Source organism: Acinonyx jubatus, chromosome A1 (assembly GCF_027475565.1).
Source record: "Acinonyx jubatus isolate Ajub_Pintada_27869175 chromosome A1, VMU_Ajub_asm_v1.0, whole genome shotgun sequence".
NCBI classification, from domain to species: domain Eukaryota; kingdom Metazoa; phylum Chordata; class Mammalia; order Carnivora; family Felidae; genus Acinonyx; species Acinonyx jubatus.
The window spans coordinates 70,505,268-70,526,965 of NC_069380.1; the positions used below are offsets into that span (position 1 = coordinate 70,505,268).

A 21,698-nucleotide genomic window follows, 5' to 3' on the forward strand; every position below is an offset into this window, starting at 1 on the left:
GCAGATCATTACTCTCCTTTCAGGAGCCCTAGCCCCTGCCTTCACCCCTGAGCCGTACCGAGCTTCCTGAGGCCAAGCTCAAGGGCTGCAGGCTGTGTCCTGACAGGGTTCGGGGTCCAGACACCATGTGTCCCATCTAGCTGTTTGCACCCCTACCCTGTAACTCTCGCTTGCTGCCCTGCTGCTGCTCCCCAAAACCCTCCCCAGCTTAGCGTCCCCCAAATCCTAACCTTTTACTGCTACCTGGACCACACTTACACCTTCCTGCTCAAATCCAACCCAGCCCTAAAATCTCAGCCCAGACCCTGCATCTGTCCCAAAGCCTTCTCTGCTTGTATCTTAGTTCCCCAGTCACATTCTGCCCTACATTTCAGTTATTTTCGCTCTTACTAAATTTCTGAAGGACAGGTGACACATTTTAACTTGTTCCCCATAATGTGTGGAGAAAATTAATGAGTATTTTTGCCTGGTCCTGGGAATTCTCAATTAGCCAATTTCTTCTGTCTGTTTTCATCAGAAAGAAAGAAATGACAACAGTTTCCAAGCAGATATTTAGTTTAAAGCTGCCTCCTCTGACAACAGGAGTTGCAAGGATCATTAGTTCACTAGACACACCAGTGTTGTGTACTTACTGCGGGTAGAGAACGCAAAGAGGATACGGGCCCGAGAAGTGGCCACTTGCTGTGCTGGGTCTGGACAGTGGCACTGGGCATCCACCCAGGGCTGGCTGACACCGGCCGGCTGTGAGGACACAGATGTGAGCTATGCCCTCAAGCTCAAAGTCCAGAAGAAAGGTGGGGCATGTGCTCAGAGAACTCTACAGTGGACAGTGGTGTGAAAACGAAGTAGTGAACAAGATCTACTGACTGTTATGGGCTGAATCTGTACCTGCCCCAACCCGCAGCCAAATTCATATGTTAAAACCCTAAACCCCCAGCACCTCAGAATGTGACCGTATTTGGAGACGGTGCTTTAACCAGGTCATTGAGTTAAAATGAGGTCTTCAGAGCCTTAATCCAGTGTGACTGGTGTCCCTATAAAAAGGGGAAAACTGGACACACAGACACCAGGGACACTTGAGCACAGAGGAAAGGCCATGTGAGTGCACTAGGAGAAGGCGGCCATCTGCCAGCCCAGGAGACACCCCTCAGGAGACACCAAGCCTGATCTGGACTTGTAGCCTCCATGCTCTCTGTTGTTTAAGCCCCCAGTCTGTGAAATGTTGTTACAGCCACCCTAGCAAACTCCTGTCAAACAACTCAAATGATAATGTGATCTACGATACAACGTGGATGAAGCCGGAAAACATCCTGAGTGATGGAAGCCAGACATGAGGTCACACGTTGTTTGATTCCATGATATGGAACACCAGGATGGGCAAATCCACAGATCAGGAAAGCAGATTGGTGGTTGCCAGGGGCTGAGGGCAGTGAGAAGTGACTGCCGAGCATACAAGGAGTTTTCAGGTTGATGAAAATGTTCTGGAACTACACGGAGGTGGTCGTACATTGTTATGATAGTGCTGAAATGTCCCTGAATTCTTCACTTTAAAAACAGTGAATTTTATATTATGTGAATTTCACCTCAATAAAAAACTCTTAAATTAAAAAAAAATCTTTAAAGAGAGACACAAAAAATACACTATTGGAATACAATGTGTTGAGTGACCAAGTGAAAGTGCTGGTACAGAGGGTAATGAAGAACAGAAAGGGACAGAGGAATTCTGCTTGTGATTTGGACCGTGAACTGACCCTGAGAGGAGGGCAAAGGTCATCCTGAGAGTGACAGGAGGAGAGTGGGAGGGGAGGCATTCCCTGCGGGGGAGATGGGTGGGACCTGGGTCCCCAGGTAGGAAGATGGGGCTGCCAGCAGCCCAGGACTGGGCCTGCTTTCAGAGGATGGACAAGGAGTCTGGGGTCTGCAAAGTGGACTCGGCTGAGCTCCCAAAACATGGGAAGTTTCAACGTATCTGTTCCTGGGCCCCTTCCCTGGAGAGTTTAATGTAGCATGTCTGAAGTCGGGAACAGGAACCTGTATTTATAATAAAATACAACATTTCTGAAGCTCTCTAGTGATTAATCTTTAGGGAAACCATTTATTTCCCAGTGAGTCTTTCCCATTTAAGGGAAAGGTCTTTCAGGGTTTTTGCCCCCAGCTTTACTGAAGTATAATTGGCGAATTAAAATTGTGTATATTTAAGGTGTACAATGTGATGATTTGATACATGTACTCATTGTGAAATGACTACCACCATCAAGCTAATTACCACATCTGTCACCTCAGAGTTATCGTATGTGTGTGTGTGTGCGTGTGTGTGTGTGTGGTGAAAATATGATCTAGTCTCTTAGCAAATTTTAAGAATACGATACAGTATAATGATAGTCACCATGCTGCATGTTAGCTCCCTAGAGTGTATTGATATCACGGCTGGAATTCTGTGTCCTCTGACCACCACCTTCCATTCCCCTCTCCCCCCAGACCTTGGCAACCAGCATTCTACTCTCTGCTTCTATGAGTTCAACACTTTCAGAGTCCACATATAAGTGATACTATACAGTATTGATCATTCTGTGCTTGGCTTATTTCACTTAGCATAACATCCCTAGGTTCATCCATGTTGTTGCAAATATCAGGATTTCCTTCTTTTTTTTTTTATGGTTGAATAATATACATATGATATGAATATAGTATACATAATATGAATGATAGTACATACATAAAATTCCATTATGTTATATATATATATATATATATATATATATATATATATATATATATATAATTCCATTTGTTTGTTTTTTTTAACGTTTATTTTTGAGACAGAGAGAGACAGAGCATGAACGGAGGAGGGTCAGAGAGAGAGGGAGACACAGAATCTGAAACAGGCTCCAGGCTCTGAGCGGTCAGCACAGAGCCCGACACGGGGCTCGAACTCACAGACTGTGAGATCATGACCTGAGCCAAAGTCAGACACTCAACCGACTGAGCCACCCAGGCGCCCCTATATAATTCCATTTGTAATGGAATATTATACACACTTTATCATCTGTTGACAGACACTTAGGTTGTTTCCATATCTTGCCTACGGTAAGGTCCTTCAGTTTTATGCTGATGCTACTGTAGAATTACTAACTTTTGGGTTAAAGAGGCTTCATTATTTTTTGTACACTATAAAAACACTGATTCACAAGATTTTCTAGAAAAGATTTTTGCTTAACCTTCAGCTATATGGAAAGTTCAATTAACCAGAAAAACAAATTTTCCAAATATTAAAGATTTCACATGTATAGAAACCTGTATCTTTTAAAAAATAAAATGCTTCAAGTGTCCAAGTTACACAAAAAGGAAAACAAAATACATAAAAGTAAAGATGATATAAAAAGATCTCAAGATAACTAAAAGGTGGTCTTTTCCAAGTTTAATCACTTATGATTCAAGGTCAGCCTTAAGTGCAAGTATTAAGCAACAGGAATAACCATTTTAAACATGTGGAATAAATTCCATTTTTAACTTTCAACACCTGGTGTCAGCAGCATAACACAGTACAGGGCTATACAGGCTCTGTGCTGGGTGTGCCCCAGGGTGGTGGCAGCCAGCCCTTCATGGGGGAGGGAAGCAGGGTCCCAGTTCACACCTTCCAGAAGCATGACTTTACCACTCTCCCAGATGGCCGCATTCCCAGGAATCACTCGGGGTTAATGGATGGTCTCTATGCTTGTTTTTAACTTTGAACATAATGATGCTAGGAAAAGACTAGAGTGAAGTAAACCTGAAATACTTTTTCTCCACATACAGGGTTTCACAAGTGATGGCCTGTCTACCTCCCCCTCCCCAATCCTATGACCCTGTGCCCACTACTTATGCACATCTACTTCCCCAATGTGCAGGTAATCTTGTTTACGTTGGCTTGCTGATGACACACCTGAAATACAAAATCCAAAATCTCTGTGGAAACATCACTCTTTAAAGTAACTGGTTGGTGTTCAGGTCAAACTTCAAACAAAGGGGAGATGTCAGGAAGGAGAAGCCATCCTTCAGATGTCCTCAGTAAAGATCGCAGCGTTGACCTCCAAGAGGGATCCGCTAGAACTGTAGAGCCTGGTACAGTTCAGCCTGCCCTCAGCCTGCCCTCAAACCCAAGCAACCTTCATGTGTCATTTCACTACCAAATAACACTGTGGGTGGAGAACATGTGTGAGATAAAACTGAAGGGATTACAGACGAGCTCCCACAGCCTGAGCATGTGCTTTAAAATGAGGTAATGGCCCAGCAGCTCCCACTTGTTTCCTGGCAGCAAAGGGATCCTGCAAAGCCCTCTCTGCAGAAGCTGGTTTCCACCCACTGAAGTCCATGAACCAATCTGCTTAACAGCAAGTAATAAGAAAGCATTGGTGTTTTTTCAAACAGCAGGCATCTCATCACAAGTTTCTGAAGATGATGCCTGCTGCGGCTGGGTGCACACACATAATCTGGAGGCATCGGCACCGCCTGGTGACCTAAGCCCTCTTTCCTCTCACTCCAACTGCTCCCAGCTACTGATGACAAGGCCTCTCCTTGCCCACATGGATGGCCACCTCCTAAATGGTCTCACTGCCCCAGGCTTGCCCTCACCACCCCCCACCTGCAACTGCATGCAAGACCGTGCCCCTCCCCGTTTCCCAGCCTGGGCTCTGAGGGGCCCCCTCAGATGACCCTAATGATCCTCTCCCCTACTGACAGTGTCCCTGTGTGATTTGTGCCCCTTGTGCAAAGGCTAGCTTTAGTGACTTGATTCAAATGAACACAATACAGAGGATGTGATGGGATGTTACTTCTGAGATTAGGTTTTAAATAGACTGTGCCTTCCGTCTGGAGGGCTCTCTGGTACACTCTTTCCCTCAGACCCCTTGCTGTCAGGGAAGCCAGCTGCCATGCTGTGAGACTCCCTAAGGAGACACCCATGTAGAGAGGAGCTGAGGTCTCTGCCGAGAGCCAGAAAGGCCCCAAGGCCTGCTGGCTGTCACATGAGTGAGCTCAGATGCTCCTCCAGTCAGCTGGGAGATGACCACAGCCCCAGCCCACACCCTGTTTGCAGCCTGCTGAAGACCCTGAGCTACAGCCACGAGCCAAGCAGCTCCCAGATTCTCACCTGCAGAAAATGGGGGATAATGCATGTTGTCTGCAGCCACTGATGTTAAGGATAATTTGTTATGCAGCTCTAGACAACAAATTCTAAAGGGTCAAGCCTAAGTTTCTGCACGTGGCTCACGCAGGACAATCAGTGTCCAGCTGCATCTTTCTCTTCGGCCATATCTAGGCCATGCCTTACACTGCTCTGTGGCAGGTATAATCTGACCCCCTCTTTGCTCATAAGGCTGCCATTGCCCCTAAGGAACTTCTTCCTTCCTCAACATGCTGCCTGGCAAAATCCTACTCATCCTTCAAGGTTCCCAGGTCACTTCAAACATCATCTCCCCTGTGTAATCCTCCCTTGTGGGCAGAACTGTTTCTGTCACTGAGTCCTAAGAATGCATTTCCTTGCTTTCTGGCACAAGATGTTCCACATTCATCTTGGACTTTCTCTGCCCCAGGCCTGGAACCAGCCATTTCTCCAAGGAGCCCTAGTTTCCACCTGTTAGTTGGTATTTAGAAGCCAAGATCTAGGTGTGAGGTATGCTTATTGTTCTTGCAGTGTTATCTGCCCAAGAGGTTCCCTCAGTAGACTATGTACACATATATCTATATCTATATATCTATATCTATCTATACACACACACACACACATATTTATATCCATACGTATTGAAAACCATGAGTTCACACTCACACACCTGACCCAATCCATACCACCACATGGTTCATCCTAGTTCTTGACATTTCTGTACTGACAACTCCCTTCAACAGTGGCATAGCTGGCTCATATGATCTTTGGTACAGTTAATTACATGATCAATCCTTCCATATGTAACTAATTTCCAATTTCAGTCACAACCATCTTCCCTGCACATAAACTCTCCTCTTGCCGCTCAGGCTCTGACAGCCCACATCGAGATAACCCTCTAAAAGGGCAGTCTACTCACCCCACTCAGCCTGGGACTCCCCGTGCTAGGTTTAGGGGTGGAGATGGTGACTTCTTCCCTTTATGGGAGGGGCTGCAAAGGTGCCCTGCACAGGTGCACACACAAGAGAATAGAAAGAATTTGTGGCCATTTTGTAAGCCACCACACCAGGCTCCTCGGTGTCACTGCTAACAGATGGCTTCCATTCTTAAGGTCCTCTTAGGAGAAAAGATGGCTGCCATTACACTGGCCATAATATCTTCATGCGAAGTAATAGGAACTATGAAGGGCAGGGTGAGGAACAGGAGCAACCTCACTGACTCAGGTTTCTTTGCAAAACTTGCCAGAAGTCTCACACATTTCTCCTTCCTGTTTTTTACCATAACTTGAGGGACATGGTCACTCAGAATAAAACTGCAGATCAGGAACTAAGGAAGGAGACATTGGACATTTGGTGGTGACCACAATTTCTGCCACTCTCATTTTCTTTATTTACTGGATAACATCCTGCTTTCAGGAATTATCGAAGGCCTTGAATGAATCTTGGAAGCATTCCTGAGCCTCACCTATCACTAGGCTTGTAAATTACCAATGTAAGTCATCCTAAGTGCACAGGAACTCTTAGAGAAGCTTAAGTGGCTGCTCGGATGCTATACCACTACATCTCTGTTAGTCGAAAAATCCCATGTTGCAATGGGCCTTTCCAAGAGCTTACTGACTCACCAAGAAAACCACCACCTATGAGGACATTTTATAACCCTTTACCTGTGAAAAAACACTATGCAAGGAGCAGATCAAAACTCCAAACCCAAGCAGCACAGCGTTCAAGAGAGGTGGGAGCAGAAAGTGGTGAAAACAGTCCTAGCTATCTGCCACATCAAAGGAAAGGGAGAAAGAAAAAGGGGAAAATAACACATGGAAGATAACCTCAGAAATGGGGGGACTGGCACAAGAGAACCACTCTTTTGGAAGTCCTAGGAAGGTTTATTTTGCAAAATGCCCCAGGAGGTAAGCCTTGATACATTTCAGATGAATTCATCTGAATCGATGCTGTTTCTCTGCAAGGAAAACCCAAAGACTGTTATTTAATGGAAAGGCACTACAGAAGTGTTTCTATTTATAAATTATTATAGCAGTGTAATCTTGATATTGTTCCAACATCTTTCAGATCATAGATGTATAGTGTTATTTCTGAAAGCAGGAGAAAGTATGGTATATGGCGAACACATCTGAAACAGACATGTTTCACTTTGTACTCAGGTAAAACTCAGCTACCTTTTAGCTATGTGACCTTGTTCAAGGTGCTTCATATCTCTGAACCTCAGTTACATCAGGGATACTAAAGCACACCTCAAGGGTTAATGTATGAAGATTATATGAGATTACGTATATAAAAATTCTGGTACACAGTGATTTTAATAAGTATTAGTCCCCTCCCAAGAGAAGGGTAAATCACAGAATTACTGTAAGCACTAAACAATAGAATGGATCACAGATACAAAAGTGCCTGACATACAGTTTGTATGTTCGATAAATGTTAATTCCTTTTTTAACTTACTCATCCACACAAAAAGCTATATCCTAGTTATTTAGCATGGTTGAATGGTGTTTTTATAATGAAATTTAACCTTTTATGCATGTAAAAATTGTATAAACCCTCTCTGCATTAGTAAACACTGTATACTAAAAATGCAGCATATCCTTGGTTCATTGTAGCATTATTCACAATAGCAAAGAAGTGGAAGTAATCCAAGAGTCTGTCAATAGATGAATGGAGAAGTAAAATGTATCTACATACAAATATTCAGCCTTAAAGGAAAGAAATCCTGTCACGTGCTACAATTTGGATTCGCCTTAGGAACATCATGCTAAATGAAAGAAACTAGTCACAAAAAGACAAATACTGTATGATTCCACTTACATGAGGTACCTAGAATAGTCAAATTCATAGAGACAGAGAGTAGCATGGCGGTTGCTAGGGGCAGGGGGAGTATAGGGGGTTGCTGTCTAATGGGTACACAGTTTCAGTTTTACAAGAAGTAACAGTTTTGGAGGTATGTTGTACAACACTGAATATACTTAACACTATTGAACTGTATACTTAAAAATGGTTAAGATGGTAAAGTTTATGTTATTTTTTTAACCACAATAAAAATTATTTTTTAAATGATGTAACTTGTGAGCTTTCGTAATAATGCAAGATCGTCACACTGATTAATTATGGACTGTGCTACAGATAGCCTATGCAGTCTGCTGCCCAGAGCTGAATCTGTATCGTGCCTCAGGAGTTACTCTAGAGTATGCTTTCTTAAACAAATTTATAGGATATGTTAGGATTCAGCTGCTAATGGAAAAAGTGGAACTTCACATCTTTTAGTATATAATATGTGCTATTACCATCAGAGAATTGTAAGATGTGAAAGCTGGAAGAAACTTATAAAATAAAAGGTAATCAAACTAAATGATTTACCTAAGGTCATATGGATAGTAATTATGAACAGAGCTGGAAAGAGAAAACATCTCCTGATTCCCCCTATAATCCTCTTATACAACCAACTCAGCTCTCCAGAATTCCTCACCTCTGAACTTCACTATTTAATACGCTGCCACCAGGGGGCAGCAGGTGTATTAGTCTGGTATTCTAAAACCCCAATTTAAGACCCCAATACCCGTCTATTATCCCTTCCTCCCCTTCCCCATATATATGCACATTTATAGGACCTTATTAATGTCAACAGGAATAAAGTTTAAAAAACATCTATAATAATTTTTTTAAACAAAATAAAGACTTGGGTCCAATGGAGGTAACAACCTTACTAATCCTTCATTATTTTTTATTTATTCCAATCCAAATTCCAATCCAACTACTACGTTAGTTTTAAACCAAAAATGACTTAGCTACAGAAACTCATCCCATTTCTATACATTTTGAACTACATTTCCCTAATATTTGGCCTCTTAGATTTCATACCACAACAACCCCCAAAGCCCATCTGGCAACTTGTCCTCCATCTTTTTTCTTCACATCAGGCTCAGTTCTTCTTTCTAATGCCCCTGCATTACAAAGGAAGGTCTGTCAACAAGTCTAAGCAACTTTTCAGAAAGGAAACAGGGAGATTCTAGATGACAGTAATTTCCACTGTTCAAATGATACTACCAACCTGAAGCTCAAACTACGGCAGCTAATGGGTGAGACTTGATAGGGCTATCTCATAGCAATGACCTGTGCACCATGAGACTTCCCACAGTTTCATCTAATTCAAGGAGTGAGGGACAACAACATTAGCAGTGACATTTAGGTACTTTAATCTAGGAAGCAACTGCACACTTTCAAGCAATAGAGACCAGTGACTATGGTCCCTAAGTCATCCAAAAAGAGGCATATGATCTTTATTTCACAAATTTCAAATGGTTTTCTTCCTTGAGCTTAATATGCTTAAATTAAAAAAAAAGTATTTAAAGGCAAGTTTTCACTACTGCTTCAGATACATGGGAGCAGTCCATTTTTATTTTATTATTTTTTATTTAAAAAATTTTTAAGTTTATTTATTTATTTTGAGAGATAGAGAGAGCACAAGTTGGGAAGAGACAGAGAGAAGGAGAGATGGAATCCCAAGCAGGCTCTGCACCATCAGCGCAGAGCCCGATGTGGGGCTCAGACTCACAAACTGTGAGATCATGACCTGAGCTGAGATCAAGAGTCAGACGCTTAAGCGACTACACCACCCAGGCACCCCAGGAGCAGTCCATTTTTAAACTACAACAGTGTTCACTGTAGTTAAAAGGCATTCAAAGAAATTACTCTTTACTTACGTCCAGTTGTCTCATGTAACTTACTATTCACTGAACAATCTAATCTAGCATAAAATTGATGGCAAAAGCAGTCATGGCACTATCGGTTACTATTTGTAAAATAGGAATGAGACACACACAAGATGCATATAATGAAGGGATCACTGCAAAACGCATCCTGCATTCAGACACTATTCTGTTAATCTTTGCCAAATATGATGATTCAACTAGTGAGACTTAAGAAAGTCTCCTACCTAAATAACATTCTGGTTTTAATTATTTTCCATAGAGAATATTTACCACATTTAAATATGGAATATCACCAGAAAACCAGAAATAATTATTTTTATAACAGGTATATAAAATAAATTTAATTATTAAAATAATGGTCTATTGTGCTCAAAAATCTGAAATTAAATAATTAAAAAAAAACAACACACCTATTAGGTGGGCTCAAATAAAAAAAAAAAACTGATAGTATCAAGTGCTGACAAAAATATGGAGCAACTGGAACTCTCACACATAGGTGGCTGAGATGCAAAATGGTCGGGATGCAGCCACTCTAGAAAAGTTTAGCAGTTTCTTCAAAAGTTAAGTACACACTTACCATATTACCCAGCCATTTTGCTCCTGGGGATTTGCTCTAAAAAGATGAAAAACTTCGACCACATAAAAACCTATGTACAAATATTTATAGCAGCTTTACTCACAATCTCCCCAAACTGTAGAGTCCAATATCCTTCCACAGTGAATATACATAAACTGGGGTATGTCCGGAAGATGGAGTACACTACCCGGCAATAAAAAGAATACACACATGGAAGAACCTCAAAGACGTTGTCTGAGTGAAAGAAGGTAGTCTCAAAGGTTGCAAACTATTTAATTTCATTTATGTGACATTCTAGAAAAGGTAAAACTTATCAAGATGGAAACCAGATCAAAGGTTGCAGCAATTAGGGGAAGAGTGAGGGTCTGACTTACAATGGGCCAGAATGAGGGACGTTTTGGTCCTCTGGTAGTTTTTGGTTTTGTTTTCTGGCTTTTTTTTTTTTTTTTTTTTTTTTTTTTTTTTTTTTGGTGATGGAAATGCTCTGTAATGTAAAAGGACTGTGATGATGGTTACATGAATTAATCAACTTTAAAACTCAGAATTATACAACAAAAAAGGCCAATTTTACTTTATATAAATTCTAATAATAGTGAATGAAAGTATGAGAGTATGTGACTACTCTAAAACAGAGTTAAAAATAAGAGGGAAAAGTAATAAGAGAACTCGGAATTAAGCTAATGCCTGGAATACGTCAATTATTTATTAAAAGAGACTTAGGAGATGTATAAATCAAATACAATGAGTGGGCTTTGTTTTGACCCTGGTTTGAATAAATCAACTGCACATACCTTTTCAGGCAAATGGGGATATTTGAATACAGTATTAGAATCTATAGCAATACCACCCTGAATGCGCCCAATCTCATCTAAATACATTATTGGAAGATATTAAGGATTTTTTGTTCATTGTTAGGAAGGACTGTAGTTTTTTAAACTAAACTTAAAAAAAAATCGTACTAAAATAGTGATAAAATGGCACAGTTTCTGGTATTGGCTTCAGAATTCTTCAGAAGTAAGCAAATAAACAAAAACTCAAAAAAAAAAAAAAAAACAAAGGGAGAAGGGCTAATGGAACAAGTGTGGCAAAGCCAGGATGGTGCATGCATTTCTGATGCTGTGTTGCTTCATGAAGGTTTACTGTATTCTACTTTTGAGTATGGCTGGAAACATTCATAATAAAACACTGACAGAGAAGGAAAAAAACAAACAAAAAACCAGTGACTTCGTCTTTGTAAATACTCCCCAAAATGCCATTTAACTGTTTTTTATTCACTTATAAGATACACTACAGTTGACCTTTGAACAATGCCGGGGTTGGGGGCGTGCCAACACCCTGTATTTGAAATATTAGAGTATACCTTCTGACTCCCAAAACTTAACTACTAATAGCTTCATGTTGTCCAGAAACCTTAGTGATAGCATGTGTCAATTAGCACATATTTTGTACGCTGTATGTATTATATACTGTATTCTTACAATAAAGTAAGCTAGAAAAAAGAAAATGTTATTTAGAAAATCTTGAGGAAGAAAAAATACATTTATAACACTGTATTTATTTTTTTAATAAGGCTGCATATAAGCGGACTTACACAGTTCAAACCCATGTTGTTCAAAAGTCAACTGTGATTTCTCCTTATAGTTTTTATTAGGCTTTTATAATCTGTATCTAACTTTATAGAAAACCAAATTGAGGCAGAAAGAGTAATTTAAAACAGGCAGTTGTGATTCTTCTCACAAATAAGGGCTCAATAATGGCATGAGAAATGGCTTAAAGAATATTTTTCAAATCTCATTTAATACTCATAAATTAGTAAAACCAACCTAAGATGTAGAAATATTAATGATTTTCACGAACTTCTCTGCTGCACACTCCTAAGTGCAGGTGACAACAGCAGGAGGAGGTAATTAATACTCAAAAGTTTAAAAACAGATGCAGTAAATATGAACACAAGGAGAATCAGAATAGGAGAAGTTCTTATTTATTCTTTGTCACTCCAATTTATTTTGACATAACTCAAAATATCAGAGTCCCAAAAACACTGTCAACCGACTGGAAATTTCTTTCTTACTGGTGGCCTATTATGTGGAAGATACTATGGGGGAATTAAAAGGGGAAGGTGTGGTTCTCATCTAAACAGAGTTAATATATGAGAAAATACTAAATATTTTAGCATGAATTCTGTTTAAAATAGTCTGACAGTGTTTAAGGCTAGTGGGCAAAGACAATTACACAGGCAAAAATAGCAGAGAAAATAAAGGTTAAAGAGCTGCAGCGGGAAAAGGCTCCTGCACAGGCAGGAGTGACCCGTGGGAAGGGTGGGGCACAGGAGTGGATCAGGGTTCTGACAGCTGTTCAGTGGAGCTCCCAACGATGGGGGACATCTCGCATGCAGGCCTGTCTCCTGTCAACCAGAAGCCTCTCTCCCCAATGCTGAAGGAGAGGCCCCAAGAGTCTCAAGTCACCGCCTCAGCATGGAAGAGCAGAGACACCACACCCTGGAAATTATTAGCGCCTGGTAGTAACTGACTGTCCCAAATGTCTGACCCTGAAGCGCCTACTGCAGCACAAGGTGAGGTGACTCAATAAAGGCCTCCCAAAGGTCCTCAGGGCCTGTGAACATGTTACCTTGCATGGCATAAGGGACTTGACTGATGTGATTAATGGTAAGGGCCTTAAGATGCAGAAATTATCCTGGATTATCCAAATGGGCCCAATCTAATGAACATGAGTCCTCAAAACTGGAGGAGCTTTCCTGGCTGGGAGCAGAGGGAGAACTGTGACCACGGTGGAAGGGACAAAGGGACGAAATGCTATCTCTCAAGGTGGAGGGAGGGGGCCCGTGAACCAAGGAATGTGGGCAGCCTCTGGAAGTGGGAAAAGGCTAGAAAACAGATACTTCCCAGCATCTCCAAGAGGGGACACAGCCTCACTGATGCCCTGATTTCAGCCCAGTGAGACCCGTGTTGACTTCTGACCTAAAGAACCATAAGACAAGTATCTGCGTTGTTTTAAGCCACGAAGTTGGTGACACCTTGTTCGGGTGGCACTAGGAAACACCTCTCCTAGTCTCTAGGCCTTGGCCTGTGACCCCACCACCCTCTCACTTCACCAATGAAGGGCACTTTCATTCAATTTGAAAGACAAGATATTCCTGGGGCACCTGGGTGACTCAGTCAGTTGAGTGTGAGACTTGATTTCATTTCAGGTCATGATCCCAGGGTCATGGGATTGAGAACCTTGTCAGGTTCCATGCTGAGCAAGAATCTGCTTAAGATTCTCTCTGTCCCTCTCCCCCATTCGCATTCTCTCTCTCTCTCTCTTTAAAAAAAAAAAAAAAAAAAAAAAAGACAAGATATTCCACATACCACATCTCTGCTCAAAGGTCTTTTCCTCTGAAAAGTGCTCCCAAACGTCCTTAACCAGCCCAGGGCAGGTCAGGACCCCCACTCCATACACTCATTCACTCCTACACCTCTCCACCTCAGTGTCTGCCTGACTACAGTTATTCTCCTCCTTCAGAGCTTACATTTACTGAGCAACTACTAAACGCTTAATGCCATGCGAAGGAATTTTCATGGGTTTTCTCATCCAATCCTTCCAACTACCCTATCAGGTAGACATACTTATTATCCCTCATTTTTTTAAATTAGGAAAGTCAAAATCACCCAACTAGTAAGGGCAGAGCTGGAATCTGAAGCCAGGTAGTCTGACACAGGAGTTGTTGCCCTTGACCGTAACATTAATATCTGTCTCCTATGTGAGAAATCTAAGTTCCAAGATCCTGTGTACTGATTAACACAACACACCCCAGTGTTCAACATAGAGAAACTTACTAGTTGCTGAATATGAACAAATGGGGACAAAGATGATTTTCCCCTACTATTCTTTTTTTTTTTAAAGAAAATTTCTTATTATCAGAAGTCAAATATATACAGAGGTAGAATAATGGTATAATGATCCCCCAAATACCCAAATCCCAATTTCAACACTTATCAATGTAGGGCCAATCTTAACACCAACATTTAATCAATTCAATGTTACATTATCTAGTAGAAAGAGCCCCCTTTATTACTCTTCTTTTACAGGATTCCATGTTCCTAGTTATCACATGTTCATTTACCTGTGTTAAGACTTTTTAAAAAAACAATCTTGAAATGGGCAAGTCTTTCTAAGCAAAACAAAAAGCAAGGGAACTATAAAGGAGAAATTGATAACTTTTTTTCCTATATGATATTTAAATTTTCTGCAGAGCATAAATATTATAAACAAAATACAAAAAGTGAGGGAAACAGGGAGCACCAGGGGGATCAGTCAGTTAAGCATCCGACTCTTGATTTCGGCTCAGGTCATGATCTCAATCGGTTTGTGAGTTTGAGCCCCGTGTCGGGCTCCACACTGACAATTTGGAGCCTGCTTGGGATTTTCTCTCTTTCTCTCTCTCTCTCTCTCTCTCTCTCTCCCCCCCTCCCATGTGTGCACTTACTCTCTCTCTTAAAGTAAACATTAAAAAAAATTTTTTAATGGGGGAAACAGCTGTAACATATATGACAAACGATTAGTATGTATTTCCAATGTATAAAGAATTCTTACTAATCAATAAGAAAAAGGCCAATACCACGTTACCTGGAAAAATGGGTACAGGGATGAACAGAGAGTTTCACCTACTAATCTTAAACATGAGAAAAGCAAGGACTTCCAAGTGACACTGTCAAGATACTTCCTCTGGTACTCTAGGATTTAGGAGTAAGACGCACTCCAGAACAAAGGAAAAAACAATTCTTACCCGTAAACTTGTTTCTTCAAAACCTGGTCACCTTGGAGTCCAGCACCATAGTAAGTGTGAGAGCCCACAAAGCTTTTGACTTCAGAATCCTTCCTAATGGGACGCCGGGATAAGTATCCCCACCTCACAGTGTGACCAGTAGCCCATGAACCAGGTGTCCTTCTCTCAGTCCTGCTGGGGGGATGAAGAGAAAGATGAGTGAAGAAAAGTTGAGTGTTTCAGAGACAAAGAGCTTAAAAACAAAAGCAAACCACCCAGCCCCTGCTAGATGGCATCTGAAACCCTGGGTCTGGGCCCAAGAAGGAAGGTATTTCCATTCAGTGGGAAAATGTGGTCCACATTTCCCAAGGGTCTTGAACAGAGGAGGGTGTCCACTGACCTGGCAGAAGGATTCAAAGTAGTCAACACCCTTGAGAAATAGCACCCATATCCTCTTCAAGTAAGGAAAATAAGATGAGAAAGAAAAAGGTGTATTCTCAGCCATCAGGCAAAGCCAATTTAGGAATACTGAGCCTCTTGGATGAGGGTTTATGAGTCTTTTGAAATCATAAATTTGTATTAAAAAACAATTCAGGGGCACCTGGGTGGCTTAGTTGGTTAAGTGTCCAATTCTTGATTTTGGCTCAGGTCTTGATCTCATGGTTCATGAGGCCAAGCTCCATGTTGGGCTCTGTGCTGACAGCTTAGAGCCTGCTTGGGATTCTCTCTCTCCCTCTCTCTCTGTCCCTCCCTGCTCACATGCACTCTCTCTCTAAATAAATAAACTTAAAAAAAAAATCAAACCACCTCTGAAGTTTAGAATGTGAGGCATCTACAGGCAACCAAGGGCCACCAGTAAATCACTGGGGCTGTGATAGACCAGGGTCAACCCTGGTTTAAGACCAGCCTGCCAGTGAAGTTTCAAACAAAAAGTCATGAGGGGCGCCTGGGTGGCTCAGTCGGTTGGATATCTGACTTCAGCTCAGGTCATGATCTCACACTCCGTGAGTTCAAGCCCCGCATTGGGCTCTGTGCTGACAGCTCAGGGCCTGGAGCCTGCTTCTGATTCTGTCTCCCTCTCTCTCTGCCCCTCCCCCACTCATGCTCTGTCTCTCTCTGTCTCAGAAATAAACATTAAAAAAAATTTTTTTTTAAGTCATGAAAACAAAAGTATATTGGAATGCACCCATGCTCATTCATGTACACACATCATCTATAGCTACCTTTTGGGGATCACACAGTTGGGTAGCTGCAACTGAGACCACATGGCCCTCAAAGCCTAAAGGAGTTAGTATCTGCCCCCCCCCCTTTTTTTTTACAAAATCTGCTGAACCCCTGTCCTAAATTAAGACACAACAGATATTTGCGGATCTTGTATGGATTCCAATTCACACAAACTAACAGTAAAAGTAAGCATATTTTTGAGGCAATCAAGGAACTTTGTGGACTGGGTCTTAGAAACCATTGTGGAATTATTGCCAATATGATCAGGAGGTGACAACGGTGTTAAGGTTATACAGGAAAAAGCCCTTTTGTTGGAGGCGCATAATGCACTATTTAAGGGTGACCTGATATGGTGTCTGGAATTGAAACTGCTTCCGACAACGAAGAAGATGAAGCAGTTGTGGCCAAAGAAACTGCTTTAACAAACTGTCCAATCTATTTGATAGATATGTGGAAGTTCACTGTACTATCCCTCTGCTTTTGCATTTGCTTTAATAAAAAAGTAGAGTCTTCTCTTCAGGCACATCCCCCCCCCCTTCACCCCTTCTTACACGGAGTCCCTCTCTCTCTAGGTCTGGTGCTAACAGTTAAGACCCTGGTGAGCAAGGTCAATTAGTCCAAAATATCTCCGAACAAAAATCCACCAATTAAAAATTAATTTAACCTCACAAACTCGGCTTTTGAAATACAAATGCTCTCTACCAGGGTAGTCTGCTTATTCAGGAACTTCTAGCTTCTCTGGGGAGCCAGTTCAGGAAAACAAGGCATTTTGGGAAAATAAGGGCAAACTGCAGGAGCTCCCCATATTAGCATTTCAATAAAGTGAATGAGACCGGGGAGAACAGTCTTCAGTTATAGGAAAAAGTACAGACGGACTGACGGTGTGCGACCTACACCTCATATAGGTCAACCCAGCAGATTTAGAGATGTCCTTTAGTTTTTAACACGTGATTTCTCCCTAGGACAGATGGCAAAACGAAGTATTTGCTTTTCAAAAAGTGGCTGCAAGTCTCAGGAGTTTTCTGATCAGTTCAATATTAACAAAGCAAGCTTGGAGTGAAGAAGGTATGTTGTTTTTTGTTGTTGTTGTTGTTGTTTAACCACGCGCCTTTACAGGGTTTCAAGTGCAGTTACGGAGTTATTTCTGGCCAATACAGTGAAATAGCAATAAGCCAGACTTCGGAATCAAGGGAGCAGGAGAAATTCCTCCCTGAGATTCACATGTGTCACTAACAGCTCCAAAGAAACCTAAGGTCATAAACTGACAAATGCCAGAAGTTTTCAGATTGCTCTGGCAGCTTTCAGTTTCCTCATAAACAGGAACCTGTGAAATTAAAAGCAGCATTTTTGAACACGGCTACCTTCGTTCACCTGAGAGATCCTTTTCAAACGACCTCCGGGATAATCATCGCTCTTTGCTTATTAGGAACCGGCAGCGTCCACACCTGCAGGCAGTCCCTAACTTTTCCCGCCCTCGCCCACTCTGACGGGGGCACCCGCGTCACGCCGCGCGCAGCGGCTCTGGGAGCGCGTTTCACGGCCCGATGTCCCCTCCTCGCCGGCTGGTCCCGCAGGCCGCCCGCGTCCCCTTCACGGCCACGCTCGGTCCCCGGCCTCCCCTCCCCGTCTCCGGCTGCCGCGGGCGCCGCATTCGGCCCGGACGCAACGCGCCCCGCAGGGAACGACGCCCGAGTCCCCAGAGCCCCCGCGCGGAGGGAGCGGGGACAGGAGCCCCGACTCGCCCCGCTTCCAGCGCCTCACCTGCCGCAGAGCGCGGCGCCGTCGGGGAGAGCGGACCAGGCAGCGAGCGGAAATCCCCGGCGAGACTGGCGCCGCCGCCCCAGGAGGCCGCCCCCGGCGGCGCCCCCTGGAGGCGGGACGCGGTACCCGCCCGCTCCGACCCCGCCCACACCTGGGCGCGCGCCGGGAACCACGCCGCCGCCGTGCACACCTGGGGCGCCCCGCCGCGGACGCTAATGTCCTAACGCGTCCCGCCCGGGACCTCGTATCCAGCTTGAGTCTGTGTGGGACCCAGATGCACTTGGGGACACACCACAGCTACACACACAGAAATGAGCCCACACCGGGGAATGCCTCCTGGAGGACGCATGGACACATCACCAAAGCCTCACACTGGAGCATCCACACTCGGCGCTGGTACCATACTGGATGCAGATAATCATATGGTCTTGATACCAATTCTCCCTTTTAAAATAAAACAGTGGGTGTAGGAGACAGTGAAAGAAATGACTTCCCTTCTGTCCTCTGGCTCCTAGAACTAAACTTGAGGCCCAGAAATTAGAAGAGTGAAGACCAAAAGCTGAAGGAGAATTTTTCTCTAGAGATTTTGTTCATTCTGGGTTGAAGCAATGCTACTTTGGGGACCCAGGTGACAAGAGCACAGAGATAGAGGGCCACTTCTGTCACCTCTCCCCAAAGACACAAATACATAAGTAGTTATTGGAAAAGCAGTAACCCCCTTAATCATTTTCTGCCCCTTCCACTTTCTCATGTATGTGGACTAGTTGAAATCTTACTACAATTTGATTTTTATTTGAACGATTCCAATAGTATAGATGTGGTTGTGTTTTGAATGGATGTATATAGATTTCCAAAAGAAATCTTTAGGACCAGATTCATAAGCCATAATTTATTTCAAAGAGATTTCTTCCCAAGATTTGTTTTGGGAAGTTCATGATTAAAATATATTGAAAATCTTGTCTAGCATGTATTTTTAACATCATTTTAAAAGAGTAGCAGTAATCATCTTAATTTTTTTTTTAATTTTTTTTTCAACGTTTATTTATTTTTGGGACAGAGAGAGACAGAGCATGAACGGGCGAGGGGCAGAGAGAGAGGGAGACACAGAATCGGAAACAGGCTCCAGGCTCTGAGCCATCAGCCCAGAGCCCGACGCGGGGCTCGAACTCACGGACCGCGAGATCGTGACCTGGCTGAAGTCGGACGCTTAACCGACTGCGCCACCCAGGCGCCCCCTAATTTTTTTTTTTTTTTAATGAAGAATGATTCTTTTCCTTTTTGAGGGAGGATGATCATGTTGGCAAAGGAAAATGAGCCAAATGCATGAATACATAATTCCTCTGGTGAAGGAAAATTAAAGATGATTACAAGGTGAGTGTTCAATTGCATTTAGTGGCAGGTAAGGCTGGAGAGTTTGATTCAACATAGAGTAGGCTCTGTGGGATGAACTCTTCAGCTAACTCTCAAAAAACGACTTATAGACAAATGGTTCAAAGTAGTAGTTTTCAAAATGTGACCTCAGCCCAGCAGTATCAGGAGCACCTAGGAATTTAGAAATGCAAAATCTTAGGTCACACCTGAGATCTTCTGAACCACCAATTCTAGGCGTGGGGCCTAGCATTTTAACTAGTGTTTATGATGCCTTTCAAGTTTGAAAACCATGATTTAGTGAAGAATTGCTCCAGTGTTTCTCAAACAGAATTGTGTATGTGAAACAACTGAAGATCTAGGTTAAAAATGCAGATTCTGGTTTGGGTAGACTGGAATAGAATCTAGATTCCCAGGATTTACTTGTGTATGGACACACACAGGGACATTGTGTCTGTAAATACAACTGCCCAGCAAAGGGAAGGGTGTGGGCTGCCCTTAGAAAGGTGAAAGTCACTCAGTTTCTCAAGAAAACTGAGTGGTTGGTTACAAGTCCATGGCTTGTCAGTTTAGTATTGGTGAGTTACACAGGAGTGCTTTACAAGCCAACTGCTCTGGTGGGTTTAGGAACAGAGTGGACTCATTGAGGTTGTCAGGTTGCATCCAAATTGTAGGGTGAGTCACTCACCGAAAAGGGCTCAGCTTACCATCAGCTGTTTCTGTGTTCATTCTGGTCCATTACTTTGCCATCCATAATGTCCCATATCATCCAGGCTCAGGGTCAAGCCTGCAAATCATGTACGTAGGTTTAAAGCTCAGCAGATGTTTCCTTTATCACTCAAATGATTTAAACCAACAAATTATCTTTAATTGGAATTATATAATTTGGCCATTTTTGTTGTCTAAATCCAAGTAGGTGATTTCCAAGCTCTGTTTTCCAGACTTTAACAAGGGAGATAAGATAGATCCCTGCTTTATATTTATATTTGACTAAATGCACTGCTACTTAGTATTATGAGAAAGAGTCCAGCCTCAGTGTCCTTGTGACCCTTCCCGCAGGCCTCCAGCATTGCAAATTCCACACTACAGATAGGAAAACATTTGCATCCCTTGAAACTGTAGGTATAATGTGAAATATATATACTGTAGGCATAATGTGAAATAAATAACAGAACGAGGAGACTATGTGAGGAGCTTGAAATCTAAATAACACTATAAAATCTACTGAAATATTATCAAATTATTCTAGTAAATTAAAAAAAAAATCCTCTTTGGCCCCAAATAACCTACAACCTAAATCCAACACTTGTTTTTGTATGGCCCATGACTAATGAGTTTTACATTTTTAAATGCTTGAAAAAAAAAAAAAGAAAAAAGAATACTTCATGACATATGAAAACTACATGATACAGTTCAATGTTTATAGTCACGATCATTCGTTCATGTAGTCTTTGGTTGCCACTGAGACTGTGTGGTCCACAAAACCTAACATCTACCATCTGCCTTTTTACAGAAAGAGTTTGTCTACCTTGCCCTATAGTTTTTTGTTCTGTTACAATACCTACCTCTCTTTCTTGTAATAGTTAATTTATATGACTGACTCCCTACTGGACTGAGTTTCATGAGAGCAGATTTGTATCCTTTGTCTGAGTTTCCAGCACTTGCCACCATGGTACACAAAATTAGGTATTCAGTAATATTTATTTAAGTGAAGTTTACATTTTGGTCATTTTCCCTATGTAAATCTATATACACTTACCAAAAAGCCTTTGCGGTTCAACACAGCATCCATTAATTAGGCTAATTTAGAAAATTTGTGTGCAAAAAAAAAAAAAAGAAAAAAATGCATTATGCAAATAATTGGATTCCTTTCTTCCATTTTTAAACCTGACTCTAAAAAAATTGTTGTTAAATTTGAAAGCAGCGGGGTTATTTTTTTGTCTTCTTTTCATTCTGTCAAGTTATTTTACTTGGTACAACAGATCTTACTGCTAAACAATTCCCATGGCAAAGAAATTAACGAACAGAGAAAACCAATCTCATGAAGCTATTTTAATTCACATTAAATTCAATCCTGGTATTTCTAGAATTAATGTTTTAAAGATGATATGCATTGCTGTCAGATATTTAAAACTAAGGTGTT

General features: G+C 42.0%; 1 protein-coding gene across 8 annotated transcripts in view; it reads right to left on the reverse strand.

Annotated features, from left to right (window-relative positions):
* Window positions 1–18,321, reverse strand: part of GGACT (gamma-glutamylamine cyclotransferase) — a 46,872-nt gene extending 28,551 nt beyond the window's left edge. For 3 of the 8 annotated variants that reach the window (XM_015076001.3, XM_027065176.2, XM_015075999.3), the window contains exons 1-2: window positions 17,788–17,928; window positions 15,224–15,397 (exon numbers count right to left, since the gene is read on the reverse strand). The gene's annotated coding sequence lies outside the window, so the exon portion shown is untranslated. Of the gene's footprint in view, window positions 1–632; window positions 1,460–15,223; window positions 15,398–17,787; window positions 17,929–18,187 lie in introns of those variants that run through there. The other 5 variants (XM_053217586.1, XM_027065175.2, XM_053217567.1 and 2 more) reach the window with 4 other exon arrangements.
* Window positions 18,322–21,698: the final 3,377 nt, after the last annotated feature.